The sequence below is a fragment of the Biomphalaria glabrata genome, chromosome 1 (genome assembly GCF_947242115.1).
Source record: "Biomphalaria glabrata chromosome 1, xgBioGlab47.1, whole genome shotgun sequence".
In the NCBI taxonomy this organism is placed as follows: domain Eukaryota; kingdom Metazoa; phylum Mollusca; class Gastropoda; family Planorbidae; genus Biomphalaria; species Biomphalaria glabrata.
In genome coordinates, this window is record NC_074711.1 from 23242106 (window position 1) to 23242369 (window position 264).

Genomic DNA, 264 nt, shown 5'->3' on the forward strand with positions numbered 1-264 from the left:
AATTCTTTGTTTCAGCTGTCAGATATGGTTTGGTAATTATAACAAAGAAGCCTAAAACTTAACTCGATGTACCATCAGGTGAGTTCCAGAGGTACTTCGACCTGTGAGAATTTACCAACTGATCCAGGGAGCAGGGCCAGACCACAGCCGCTCCAGCCACGCATGGTGACGATAGATCCACAAGACAAAAAAAAACAAAAAAAAACGAGAGAAACACCGAGAGAGATAGAGGGAGAGGGAGAGAGTGAGATAAAAATATGCACA